We start from the raw sequence: 13,979 nt of genomic DNA on the forward strand, positions 1-13,979 counted from the left end.
GGCATCCTGGAGCCCCAAACTCCCAGCCTGGGAAGAAGCCTTGTTCAATGTAAACAGAAGGGAGCGGGGGCTCTGTTCTAGTAGGAGCAGCATCAGCTGGGCATGAGGTGGGGAGGGGAATGTGCCAGGAGACAATAGGAAGGCAGGGGGCTATCTGCCTCACCAGACCTGGGGAGGGAGAATCTGGTGCAAAACCTGCCTCGCCCCAGAGCCAGCATGAAGCTTTCAGTATCGGAGTCAAATATAGACCCATTTCCGTAAAAGCACCAGCCTGCTTCTATAAATACCTCAGCCAGTTTTCTGGGGTTCTCATGTGACTTTGATGCCTACCTAGTCTGTGGGGATCCGTCTCCATGGTGACCAAGCCATGTGATCAGCCACTCTTCATTCAAGGCAGGTTGCCGCATCCTGGGTTGGGGGTGGGGTGATGAAGGGGGCTGGAAGGAGGGCTAAGGAGAGGGAGAAAAGGGATGAACAATGAATAAAGATAAAGTGTCTAGTCTTGGGGAAAACTGCAGAGTTCCAGCCTTACTGCAAGGATGCTCTGACAGAATTATTGATCTCCCAAGCTGGCTGTCAGGAGAGGAATATTTTTATTTGAGAAGCAATAGACATCTTTGCCTCTGAGTCAGAGAAGCAAAAGTTCAGAGCCATAAAGCACCTTAACAACCCTCGAGGACTGTTACAATCCCCTTGTTGTCAGATGAAGGTAAGCAGGCCCGGAAAGGTCAAGGGACTTGTCCAAGGTCACGCGGCGAGTCAGTTGAAAACTGGGGCAAGAATCAGCATGCGTGTCCTTAGCAGGCTCCCCACCACCTCACTGGGGCTCCACTCTGGACTGGGGACTGCGAGGGGCCACTGAGACATAAGTGTGACTCTGGTGAGTGGGGATTTCCGTACCTTGGCTCCCAGGTTATCCCACCTGGCTGGAGTCAAAGGTCCTCCAAGGAAGGAGGAGAACAGAGCTTAATTATTCTGTGCCGAGACTCGACCCTGGCCCCTTGGCTGATACATGTGGAGACAGTGGCTAATATATCATGAGAAGTGCTGCAGTGTCGAGCAAAGCCAGATGTCATCCATGGTAATCTCTGGAAATCTTTTTTTGATCAGAATGTCCTAGATCTGCCCCCATCCAGCTGAATCCCTTAAATATCACCAAGTCCTTTGCCCTTCTTTGATTGGTGCTGAGGATGAGATGAAAAGGCAGGAAAGGACTCTTCCTGCCCTTACAGAGCTGCCCTGCTTTAGGTACATATGGATAAGTGAATAGAAGAGAATCTTGTTAACCATTAGCTGCGCTCTGGGGACATTTGGGTCTGGAAGTAGGGTTGGGCCACAGAAGTCAGGGAAGGCTTCCTGGAGGATGAGAAGGGAGAGCACAGCCAGGCAGGCAGATGGGGAGGAGCATTCTCAGGGGATACTGGGTGCTGGGATAGGACCTGGGGAAGGGGACAGTGCTCTGACTGAGGTGGGCTGAGGAGGAAACACTAGCCAAGTCTTGGGATAGGACACTATCCCGACCACAGACCTGATTCACGTGGTTCAATCCCGTGGGCTCAAGCTGCCAGCAGTGGAGGGTCCAGGGGGAGGTGGATTCAGAGAAGACAAAGAAACTCGTGCATTGACGTATTCTTGAAGGAGACAGAAGAGAAAAACAAACGTCATCACAGGGCTGCCTCTGTCAGCATCAGCCATGGGCTCTGTCACCACCTGGCCTTGGACGGGTGTCCAGCAGGCTCCACAGAGGTTAAAATCCACCGGGCTGGAGGCCAGTACCAGCCAAAGTGGCCCAGGGCGAGCCTCTGTCTCCCTAACTCTCTTCACCTGTGCAGTCTCTGTGGAGCTGAGGACAGAGCGCCCCACCTGTCCCCGCCCCACCGGCTCTTAGCCGGCCTAACAGTGGACTGACCATACCAGCCCGTGCCCAAGCTCACGGCAGGGGGTGTGGAGAGCAGTTACTCTGATCCGGGAGGCCGCGCCATGCAGGCCACACTTCCTCTGTGCTTCACCGCCAGCCGAGCACCCAAGCTGTGTGTGTTTCCCTTACCAAGGCCGCCAGCTGCTGGAGTGCAGAACCAGTGCCCAACGTGTTTCTAGAAAATCCGCCCCTGGCTCCTAGCAGGGGGTGTGGGATGGAGGCACACATTCATTCAGCGCTGGTTGGTAGTTAGCATGGCAGGGTGTCACAGCACCCTGGGGAGACAGACCTGAATCTAAGTCCTGGCTCTGTCACTCACTTGTGACTCCCTTGGGGAGCTTACTTAGACTCTCTGGGCCTCAGCTGCTTACTTGGGAAAGGGATAATGTTATCTACTTTGAAGAAAGCTGTGAAAGTTAGAGCGATTACAAAGTGTCCGGCACATAGAAAGCGATTTTAAAAGGCAGTCGCCTCTACTACAGTGGGCAGATGAATGGAAGCATCTCCTCATGAGTTCCAGCTTCCATGCTCAGGGGCCCCAGCATTCTCCTGGGCTTTCCCCAGCATCATCTCTTCTGCCTAGAAGGTCCTCCCCCTTGGCTCCCCTCATCAGAAGCCTTTCTGTCCTTCAAAGCCCCTTCTCAGTGTCACTCCTCCCTGCTGTCAAACCTGATCACCCACAGGATGTTCCTCGGGTAGACTCTGCCCACACTGAGGACTGGCCACACTGCTTCCCTGCGAAGTAGGTGATGGATGATTCTTCTTCCATTACTGCTGTAAGATAGTTAAACAGGAATCACAAATTCCATTTTACAGATAGAGCAGTAAAAGCCTGAGGTATCAAGTGACTTGCCCAAGGTCACAGCCAGCTGCTAAGAGAGTCAGTTCTAGAACTCGGGGCTCCTAAACCCAGGGCTCCACTTTCTCCCTCATCCCTGCTGCCTGTGGCTGAGATTCTTGAGATGAAGACACCAGGACTCTGGGACCTTGGCCAGGAAGTCGGCCACAGGTCTCAGCCTGGGCCAAGGACGACTCCAACCTGGGAGAAATCTGCTTTGAAGACAAAGGATGATTCCTGGCAAGGAGAGTCGCTCCTACTTCTGCTGCAGACAAATGGGAAGCTGTCGCAGATTCCATGATAAATCTTTTTGCTAAAGATGATGATTCACTTTGAGCCTGTTATATGCACGGAGTCTCTGGACATCATACAAGTCAATTACTGAGACCAAGTTCTCAGCACTGAGCACAGATATTTGCATTGAGTGGCTAAAACAGAGCCAGAGCCTCCCAGGCTGGGAAGCTGGTGGACTTCAAGTTTGATGCCGAGGGTCACTGCAGAGTGCTGAGAACTACCCCAGGAGCCCGGTTGGAAAGGTCCCCCATTCCCATTCTAATGGCCTCCACTCTGTTTGCCCTGAGGCCACCACAAGTCTTCTGGGCAGGATTATTCACAGCCAGGATTATTCTGCCTATTTTATAATCCCCAGCCTCACTCTCAGCTGCCTGGACTTGGGGAAACCCCAAGTACAGAGCTGCAAACTGGGCCTTGCTTCCCTAGCCCTAAGTCTCAGAAGCACTTCCCTATACCCTGAGGAGCTCCTTACCTGAGCCTGGAACACCTCCAGGTCAGCTCTCTGCCCCCCAGAACTCCCCAGAACCTCTCACGCATCACAGCTTGTGGAGGCTGGCCCCTGGGAACTGCTCCAGGCCAGCAGATCCAGCTTTCCCTCACTCTCAGACTCTAAGAGAAGCACACGGCTGGTCCTCTGAGGCCAGGAATTTTAAACCTAGTATGTTTGTTGTTCCAAGAGGATCTTTCTCTGGTCTGAGCCTGGCTTTCAGTGTTGCAGAACCAAGGTTTGAGGTCCTATCAAGAACATAGGGGATGTGAGTTTCACTTAACCGCTGTGTGGCTTTGGGCAGGACTTTAACCTCTCTGGACCATAATTTCCTCATCTAAAAATGTGACAAATGGTCCATCCTAGCTCCAAAATGCTAAGAGTCATTCTCTGGGATTCCAAGAAGGCAGATGGAGATGGCTGGAGCATAAGAGGAGGGGGCTGGGGATGGTAAGACATAAGGAGGTGAGAGAGTAAATGGAGAGGGCAGAGGTCTGAATCACACTTGAATGTCATGCTAAAAAGCTTAGATTTTATTTTAAAGGTAATGGAGAACCAGGGGGAAATTTTAAGCACGGGAGAAGAGTTGCCAGATTTAGCAAATACCAAACATCTATTTAAATTTAAACTGGGCATCTTGTATTTTATCTGGCAACCCTGCCTGGAGTGACAGAGAAAGCTCTCTGGCCACTGAGTGCATAATGTATTGTAGGGGATAAAACTGGAAGCACAGACCATTGAGAAGGTGATTATATTCCAGGCAATAATTACAAAAGTTAATATTTGTTGAATGCTTGTTTTTGCCAGGCACTGTTCTAAGTAGTTTGTGTATATAAATTCATTTAATTCTCATAACAAGGTGTAGTATCTAGTATCATTTCCATTTTACAAGTGAGGAGATGGCAGCACAGAGAGGTTAGGTCACTTGTCTAGGTCACACAGCTAGTTAGCGGCAGACTTGAGGTTAGAGTCCAAGGCCCACATGCTTAACCACCGTGACACACTGCCACCCCTGGGGGCCATGAGAGCCCAAACCCAGGCCCTGTAGTGGGAATTGGGTGAGAGTCAGAAGCTGTCTTGAAGCCTCAGCCCCTCGGGTAGGGGTTGGGACACTGTGACTGGCAGAGAAGTGAGAAGGGAGGCTCAGGAATCAAGCTGTACCACAGTGACACATTTTCAGATCACTTGGTATTTTCAAAGCAGGAAGAGGGGCCCAGAAGAAAAAGAACTAGCATCTCTTCAGCATCTACCAAACACCAGGCAGGGAGCACAGCAATCCTCGAGGTATTTAGGAGGCACAGTCAGCGGGGCGCAGTGGTCGACTGCACATGGAGTGAAGGAGGACTCGACGGTTCTGGTTTGGGGTGGCTGAGGGCCACATTAACCACAGATCACTGGGGACATCAAGCTGCAGGGCATCTGGGCCCCAGGTGTGAGGGACTGGAGAGAAGAGGCACCTAGTCCAGGACATGCTCAACTTATCAGGTACAAGACCATGAGGCAATTGAGGCCCAGAGAGGTTAAGTAACTATGCTGGAGTCACACAGAAGGTAGGTGTCAGGGCAAGAACTGGAACGGAAGTCTCTTGACTGTGTCTGGGGTGCCTGGCACAGAGAGAGCCCTGGTCTAGGTTCAAAGATGGGGTGGGGATGGAGACACCCCAGAACACAAGTCGTGACCAGTATTTGGGGGCCACCGTTTGATGCAGGTTCAGGCGGTGCCTACGCACTCAGCTCTCAGAGCAGACTGTGCCCCTTCAACTCCGAAACGAAAACTGAGGGCAGAGCTGGGCTGAGTTTTAGGCACTGTGAGCCAAAACAGTCTCTGCAACGGTTTTCTCCATCTGTAAAAAGAGAACAATATCCACAGCAAAGTTTGGAAGATTAAATGAAGTTAAATAAATGGGAAAGCCATGAGCCATGCAATGTAATCTGTGATTGTGCTATTATTCCATTCTTCTGCCTCTGCCACCACTCCCTCACCCTTTCCCTCCTCCTCCATCTTCCTCTCTCTCTCCCCCACTCCGCCCTCCCATTTTCTCATCTTTTCTCCCCTCTTTTTAGGCCTTGGGACAGAGCCTGTTCCAGGGAGTGTCTGCAGATAAGCAGCCTAGAAACAAACGTGCAGCCTCACGTCTCCACCAGCCTAGCTCCCTCCTCCTGCCTCTGGCTCTCCACCCACAACACACACACTCACACGCCACACAGGACAGCCCACCACATCGGAGACCAGTCCACCTGGCCTTCTCTCCAGCTGACCATCAACTCCCCTCCCTGCTTCCACATCCATGGGCCTCCCCGGGGGCCCAGGGAGCCCCACCTGCTGTTGCCCAGGGAGCGCGGCCAAAGATGGCAGTAGGGACTGCAGGGACAGCACGAGAGGCCCAGGAGGATGGGGAGGCTCCGGCCCGGACAGCCTGGAAATGCACAAAGCCGATCCCTAGGGACTGAGCGAGAGACTGACGTCAAACCGAGGCTGAAAATATAGTTTGGAAAGTCACGCAGCACAGGGAAAAAATGAGCCACTCTCCCCAGCCAGAGACATGGGCGGGGGGGAAGGGACATAAATCCCAGCTCTTTAGAGGCTCCAAACAGCAGGGGTTGCTAGCCTCTAGACTGCCTGTCGAGAGGTCTCAGGGATTCCCAGTGTCCCATTCAGGGGCCAGGGCACCTGCAACCGCCCGCATTCCTGAGAGTAGCCAATGCCCTGAGAACCGAGGGCCACCAAGGGAATCTAGGGGTGGTCCTGCCGCCTCCCCCACACCCACCCCTGCCCAGGGCATCTCTGGCTAAGCTGTTGTGTGGTGGGTGACACAACCTCCCGAACCACACCCAGAGGGTCCAGAGAGCCAGGGCCAGTGCCTTGGTGTGGAGGTCAAGGTCCCTGATGGCACTAAGCTCTGACATGCAGCCTGCCCAGGGAGCCTGTCTTCTCACCCCATTTTCTCCACCCACGTGCCCTCACAGGTACATAAGAGTTGCCCCTTTAAATAGGAGAAACTGAGGTCCGGAGCTGTGTTGGGTGGCCTGCTGTCCACCCCACAGGCAGTTCATGTCAGGGAGGGCCCAGAATCCTCTACAGTATGAGACTCTCAGAGACCAGACGTCCCATCACCCTCAGATGCCCAAGCATCTCCCTCAGACTGGTGTGAAAGGAGCAGAGGAGGCCCAGGCCTTGAGGGCTGGTCATGGGATTGGGGCTTTCTGGGACAACCAGCAATGGGCCCTCAGCGCCAGTGATGCCAAAGGCAGACATCCCTGCCCCTACCCATCTTGGCTCTCCATAAGCCCCCAAGAATTAAAGCAGTCCCAGGGAAAGTGACAGAGGTTCCGCACCAAAGCAACCGAGGTTACATTTTCACCACGTCATGGCAACAGAGTCAAAAGAGAATTTGAGCTGTTGTAAGAAAATAAAGAAAATTTGATTCATCTCACCCCTAAGTTGCAGATTCAGATTCTTACCTTCTACACACTTTCCTATCCCTGTGTCTTGTTCCCTCTTCTGGTCTGCCCCTCCGACCTCTCTTTTTAGCACACCAGCTCCGGTGTTGCCTACTCTCTGAATGCCCCCACCTCATTCCCTGCCCCCAGCAGCACGACCCCTCCAGGACAAACCGCTCTCTCCTCTGAGCTTCTTCACAGATGGGCCTCCTCACACTGCGTCTTAGTGTGTCACACATATATCTGTCTCCTCCTGCAGGGCTCCGCCAGGGCAAAGAGGTGCCTTGGTCCTCTCTGCAACCTTCAGGGTTCAGCTCAATCCAGCCAGGAGGGCTTGGCTCACGTTCATGGAATCTAACGAAACAGGGTTCATTTGTATGTTATCCTCACAAAGACCCTAAAAAGACAACCAAGGGCTGGAGCCCTAGGCTGGGAGTTGGAGGTGTCGTCAGACTCCCCTTCTCTGGTTGCCAGTCCACAAAGCCCTGGACCTCAGGGCTCTGACAATCCTGGGTGGGACTGGGTGGGAAGCAGAGACATTTGCATGAAAACCTAAGTCAGAGCATATCCCTCAGCTCAAAGCCCTGCCCTTGTTCCTCACCTCACTTGGGGTAAAAACCAAAGTCCTTAGCAAAACCCAAAAGCCCTGTGTGATCGGGTCCCCGTTATCTCTTACCCTGTCTCATGCTGTGCTCTGCCTCCTTCTTCCTGTTCCAGCCACAGCAGGTCTCCTCCAACACCCACCTCAGGACCTTTGCACCTGCTCTGTCCCATGGCTCAAGTGTCACCTCTAGGGAGGCCTTCCCTGATCAGCCTATCTGAAATCACACACACGCACACATACACACAATCATGTTCCCTCTACCTCTTCCCTGCTTTCTTCTTATCATTTATCACCAACTAATACCTATATATTTTATTTGTTTGTTTATTATTTCTCTCCCCCACTAGAATGGAGACTCGATCAGAGCAGGAACTTTTATCTGTTTGATTCTCATTGTTCTCCTAGTTGATTCACACTCCTCCCTTTAATATCCTGTAACTTAAATTCTGAGATATAAAGTTACCTACTATTTTATGTTATGTTATGTTAGATGGTGAGAATGAGAGAGGAAAAAAAAGTAAAATATTTGCTTAATAGAAATATACATATAAACATATTCATAAGGAAATCCTGTCCAAGTTTCTACAACTGGCAGAGTATTGATAATTCCCTTCCTCCACTGGACGGTCCCCGTTCCCTTCACCCTCAGCAAGTACCTCAATCAGCTATAGTCCTTGCAGGGTCGGGTGGAGAATGTTGGGGCACGTAGCAGGCCCTCAAATGATATTTATTGAATCCATGAGTAAGAGGCTGGTCTACACGTACCATAGGAAGTAGAAAGGAGCCCGTCTCTGATTTGTGTAGACAACCAGAATAGATAAACCGACCTAAAAGTTATACTCACAAGATCACTACGTGACTAAAACACCCATATCGGGGGATATTCTCTTGTCGGCTTTCATTTCCCAAGGTGCTAGGACACACAGTCAGAGAGCTGTCACTCTGGCTGATGGTGCGGACCTACCTGCCTCAGTTTTCCCACATCAGTGGAGGGCTCTTTCAGGCTGGATGGATAGGAGGGCTTAGGCCCTGGGAGGCAGTGTGTGGGAGGGAGATGAAAGGCAGTCCCTCACGCTCCTGTGTACCTCCTTCCGCATCTCCCTCTGGATGGCGTTTTCCAGTGCCCTTACCAGTGCCTCCAACAAGGCCCAGGGGACCCTGGGAGACTGCCACCAGGGTTTCTGCTCGTGCCCTGAGAGCTCTCCACTGTCTGCAGGCCCAGAGCACCTACCTCTGCAATGGCTTCTCCTGCAGGCTGTGAGCCTGGGTACTGCTCAGGACAACCAGGTCCAGGCAGGAAAGCCAAGTCCAAACCACAGCTTTCTGAAGGCCCGGTATCAGCCCTCAGCCAGCCGTAGGCCCCAGAGAGATGCCTGGACTAGGAGCTCCGTGAGGGCAGGGGAAGAACCTGATCGTTCACTATTAGATCTCCATCCCCAGCCCTGGGGCCTGGCCCATAAGAGGCACTTGACACATAGATGCTGAACAGTTGCAAAGGCAGCTAGCAAGACAATGGGTAGTGCTGCTGGGAGGGGGCTGGGAGGGCCCCTGGGGACCAGCCAGATCTCATTTCTGCCACTTATTGGTTGAGTCACTTGAGTTGTCTGAGTCTCCAATTATGACTCTTTATCTGAAAGGTGAGAATAACAGTGCTTGTCTCACCCACTGTTTAAAGGTCGTGATGTGACCCTGTGTGTACCACTGGGCCGGGGGCTGTCAGGAGCACCACAAATGCTGCAGCGCAGGCAGAGGCAGAACTCCCACTACCATGCCTTCATGACACCCTGGTACCACTGCACAGCTTCCACGGGGGCCTCGTCCACCAAACACACCTCCCCGCTCGTTCACCGATGCCTCCTGCCATGCTGTGTGCCAGCAGGAGCACCCTGTATCAACCAATGAATCAGACCCAGTAGGAGATTTATACGAGTTTATTACATGGAATTGGCTTACATGAGTGTGGGGCTGGCTAAGCGGGTCCAAGGTCTGTGGGGCAGGCGAGCAAGCAGGAAGGGAAGATCATGGGCAGGCTGAAACCCACAGGCACCAGCTGAAGCTGTTGGCCACAGGCCTGAGTCCCTCTCAGGGAAGACCCAAGCCTTCTCTGAAAGGGCTTCCAACAGAGTGAGCCAGGCCCAGCTAGGATAATCTCCACAATTTAAAGTCAACTGATTAGGGACTTTAATCACCTGTGCAAAATCCCTTTACAGCAGCACCTGGGTTAGTGTTTGATTGAATAACTGGGAGATGGGGAGTGTATGCTACAAAACAGCTGCTGCTTCCTTTCTGTTCTCCAACTCCATGAGAGACTAGCACATGGGAATTCTAGCCAAGCCAGGCTACCAGGAAGCCATCACATACCCCATGGGCTTAAATCTGCATAAAGACACACTAGTCACACTTCTCGTCAACATACAGTCACAGTTTACAAAGCACACTTAAATTCCATTGTCTCACATGATCCTCCTGACAGCTCTCTGAAGGGAATTTAATTATTTTATTTTACTGGTGACTTAGCCAACCTCACACACAGCTGCTAAGTGACAGAGTTGGGACTTGAGCCTCTGTTGACCTGATTCATTCACATCCTCACCAGAGAGTGAGTCTGATAAGGGGAGGGAGGAGAGAAAAGCTTTGGTTTCTGGATGCATTTTAGAGAAGGACAAAGGAATAGAGACCCAGGTTTGCAAGACAATCTTTGCCTAAATTTTGGTTTTGCTGGGGTCTATTCTGGATGATAACAAGATAAGGTGTCACAAGTAGGGGATTTTACTCTCCTGCATATGGTGCTAAAAAGGTACCATTTCTTTCCCCCAATTAAATTTAATCTGTTCCAAGACTCTATCCTACCTGTCCAGAGGGGAATTCAAGGTGCTGTTATTGGAGCTTCCTTGTCCACTATCCATCAGAGGGCAGCAAGGGCCCTGGGGTTTCCCACATCACAGCACATTCAGGAAAGGGTCCACTGGCCTCTGTGCCCACTGTCCACCAGCTATGCTCATGACCAATCCTCATTTGGCCTCTGCTGAGAGTCAACCTTCTCAGGCCACCCTCCTGCCATTGTCCTCAGTGCCTGCCACCTCCCTGGAGCACGACAATGAACCGTGGCCCCTCCCAACATCCTTGGAACCCCCATCCCTTGCCCTTTAGCCTGTTTTCCTCCCCACTTCCCTCCCACCATCTCCCCATACAAGACAATCCAGCGTAATCCCCTCAATGAACCTATATTTTTACAAAACACAATCCCGGAAATGGTAAGCGTGGTCTTCTAGGTGCCTGACAACTAACTGGTGTTTTCGGCCTTACCACCCCAACACAGCAGTAACAATGACAAAACTTACTGAACGTTTATTGTATACTAACACTTCACTTCTGTTCCTTCATTTAATCCTGTTAATAAGGTGCTATTATTATTAACCACTTTTACATACAAGGAAAACAGACAGAGGGCTGAAGTCACATGTCCAAGGTCAGCCCAGCTCACAAGCGCCTCCCAGCATTCTGACTCCAGGGCCTGCACTCTAACACTGCTCTGTGCTATTTCTCCCCAAAATTGGTGTAAGGCAAGGTGGCACAAAAGCCTGCCTGTGATCTTGGGATGGAGGAAGGACAATTAGCTACAGAAGCAAAATCAAGTCACAAACTAAAATTGCAATATATTATCTCACCCAGGTGGGTGGGGAGTAGGGAAGGGGAGTAAAGGATTCAGATGCTGGTTCTACTATCTACCAGCTCCCTGACTTCTCCTCTTTGAGTGTCAATCTCCTCCATTATCTCCATTATAAAATGAGGATGGTGATCCCAACCTTCCAAGCTTGATGAGAGGACAAAAAGAGAAGAAGTATGTGAGAGCTCTTTGTAAACTCTGAATTCTGTAGATGTTCCACGTTAAGGGCGTGGGGCAGAACATGTGCCTCGCCAGCGCCTGGGCATAATAACCTCAGCCTTGGCAGCCCCAAACAAAAGACAGCCCGGTGCCAAGGTTAGGTCATTGTGCTGGAAGCTAGGAGACCAAGTAGGAAATTCCCTTAGAGACTGAGGCAGAGAGACAGAGAGTTTGCTTTCCTGTGCTCAAGATGGAAAGCATAGAACTACATTTCCCAGACTTCTTTGCAGCTAGGGCCCACATGTGACCGAGTTCCACTAAGAAAATTCGTACATGAGACTTGGACGGGTTGGGGAGGGGAGGCGTGGAAGTAGAAAGAAGCAGCAGGCGGCAGCTGGGCCAGGGAAGGTGAAGCCTCCTGGGTGAGCTGCGGGAGATTTCCAGCGCCTGCTCCCTGGGTAGAGGGCAGCAGAGCTGTGTCTCCACCAGAGCAGCCCCGTGGGATGCTCGGGGAATTCTCCTGGCTCTGTGATGTCTTGGCCCTCTCCAAGGTTCTATAAACTACCTAATGTCCTCTAATAAATTCCTTTCTGCTTAAATCAGCCGGAGTGGAATCTGTTCTCCCAGACTGGTATTGGAAGAGATTCCAAGCAAGAAACCCTCGAGGATATGAGAATCTGGGACTGGTTTCTGAACGAGTTGCATTTCCAGACAACAGAGAGCTGGTTAGTATCAGAAGACAGGATTTTAGCGGTGGACGGTTTCCTGGTGAAACAGCTACTGCTATCACTCTGAGGTCTCCACAATAAGGTGTCTGTGGAAGGCAAGGCTTCAGCAATTTGGCAGCTGCTGAGATAAACCTCTAAAATAAACTTTTATTGTGAAAAATTTCAAACCAACACAAAAATAGAATTGCATGATCAACCCTCATGCACCCAGTTTCTACAGTCATCCCCCTATCATTGTCACTGCAGGAGCTTCCTCTGTCCCAATCCACTGGATTGTTCTGAAGCAAATCTAATATAACATTTCACCCAGAAGTACTTCAGCACACTTCTCTAAAAGGTGACTTTTAAAAACATAACCACGATAATATTATCTCACATTTTAGAAGTTAACACTAATTCCTTAATATCGTCAAATATCAATGTTCATATTTCCCCATTGTTTTGCCTTTTGTTTTTTAACAGTTTGTTCAAATCAGGATCCAAATAACTCTACACACTGCAATTAGTTGATACATCTAAGTTTCTTTTAATCTATACATTTGCCTCCCTCTTTCTCTCTCTCTATTTTTTTCTTCCTGTTGAAAAAATTGGGTCATTTGTTCCATAAATTAGTTGATACATCTAAGTTTCTTTTAATCTATACATTTGCCTCCCTCTTTCTCTCTCTCTGTTTATTTTTTTCTTCCTGTTGAAAAAATTGGGTCATTTGTTCCATAAAATTTCCCACAGACCAACCCCTCCCATCTAGCTTGCTGGAAAGTTAAAAACCACATTTCCAAGACTCTCTTTCAGCTAAGGTTTCATCACAACCTGGTTTCTCCCAGGCAGACCACCCACATGGAACTTGTAGGTGGAAGTGAGCCAGGTAAGGAGAGGCAGCTCTTCAGGGTGGGGCTGGAGGCAGCAGAGTCCCTGGGGGCACCCGTGGTGGGGTCTCTGGGTTCTCCTCCCTGGAACGCGAGGAACCAAGTGGCAGGTGGGGTGGCAGTCTGGGTGTCCCTCTTGGCTGCAGTGCTCCTGGCTAAGTGTCCAAGCCTGGTCCCTTGGCCCTCCCAGGGATCCTGTAAGCCACCCCTCTCCATGCAATAAATCCCTTTAGGTATGAACTGGTCAGAGTGCATTCTGCTGACTGCAGTAGAAATCAATGTGGGGTGGGGGAAGTAGAATAAGCCTTAACGCTGCACAGCACTTTAGGGTTTATAAAACACTTTCACATACATTGGGTGCTCTTAACTACCCCACGAGGAGGGCACTGAACAGATGAGTCAGACCAAGCAACCAAATCTCCTAGTTAAGCAGTATCTCAAGACTCAGTCCCAAATCTTCAGATTCCAGCTTTCACACCGTTCTCTCTCACCAGCCGCCTCCCTCTCCTCATGGGCTGCCAGACTCACAGCACAGATGAGGGGTGTCTGGGGCTAAGATAGCCCCGGGAAATAAGGCAGCACAGAGAGATGGTAGAGGTTATAGAAAGATGTCTCACTTTGTGTAAGATGAACATGCATCCTCCTCAAACCTCTATGCCTGGTGATGTCAGCGACAGGGCCGCTTGGACAAAGTCCTGGGGTCTGAGCACCCCGACACTCTTCTCCTTTCAGCCAGGCTGTGCTGGAGGGAGGGGCAGATGTGGTCAGGAAAGATGGCCATTCAGGCTAAAGCCCACTCTGTCGCCCCAACTCTGTCACCAAAGCCTCTTCAGGGTCCGTGTTCCTGTGTGTGCATGTGTGTGTGTGCATGTGTGTGTGTGTGTGTGTGTGTGTGTGTGTGTGTGTAAGGGGGGTGCACTTGGAGTTGGTCAGGGAAATAAACTGGAAGGGGGCTCAGGGGAGGACTGAGAGGACTAA

This window comes from Physeter macrocephalus, chromosome 4, assembly GCF_002837175.3.
Source record: "Physeter macrocephalus isolate SW-GA chromosome 4, ASM283717v5, whole genome shotgun sequence".
In the NCBI taxonomy this organism is placed as follows: Eukaryota; Metazoa; Chordata; class Mammalia; order Artiodactyla; family Physeteridae; genus Physeter; species Physeter macrocephalus.